The sequence below is a fragment of the Bison bison genome, unplaced genomic scaffold, assembly GCF_000754665.1.
Source record: "Bison bison bison isolate TAMUID 2011002044 unplaced genomic scaffold, Bison_UMD1.0 scf7180017864533, whole genome shotgun sequence".
Classification (NCBI taxonomy): Eukaryota; Metazoa; Chordata; class Mammalia; order Artiodactyla; family Bovidae; genus Bison; species Bison bison.
Genome location: NW_011495082.1, coordinates 5,552,159 through 5,552,623, shown reverse-complemented (window position 1 = coordinate 5,552,623; position 465 = coordinate 5,552,159). Strand labels below are relative to the sequence as shown.

The following is a 465-nucleotide window of genomic DNA, read 5'->3' as shown; positions in this document are numbered from 1 at the left end:
GCTTCAATGAGACTGCTGAGCTGGCACAAAAAGGGAGCGAGAAGGGAAGAAAAGGAGAGACAGGGAGGCAAACTTTGGCCGTCTTCAGGAGGGAGCGGTTTTAAATGGCCCCCAACTCATCAGCCGGCTTTCAGGGCCGAAATCCCGGAGAGAGAATTTGCGGGGGGCGGGGGGGAAATACTGGTGACAGAAGACTGAGTCGTGATGGTTATTGAATAAAAGGTATCCACATATAGGCACCTTTTTCCCCCCCTCTGAGGGAAGCATGTTTTTTGTGTGTATTTATTACTTTTTTGAGGGAAAGTTAAATGATAATAGCCGTTTCTGATAGCCTCCTAGTTAATGATAAAGGTTTCTACACCGAGGAAACTGCGTTAATAGACATTTATGTAATTAAATTACCTAGTTAGAACGCTTCAGAAAAGCGTGTTAAGAATCCAGAACCCCTCCCATATTTCCCTGTGG

The 465-nt window shown here is 45.4% G+C and overlaps 1 protein-coding gene across 2 annotated transcripts in view; it reads left to right on the top strand.

The window, feature by feature from the left end:
• The window catches only part of ARRDC3 (arrestin domain containing 3), a 13,175-nt gene that overhangs the window by 3,168 nt on the left and 9,542 nt on the right, over positions 1–465 (top strand). The gene's annotated exons all lie outside the window — the stretch shown is intronic.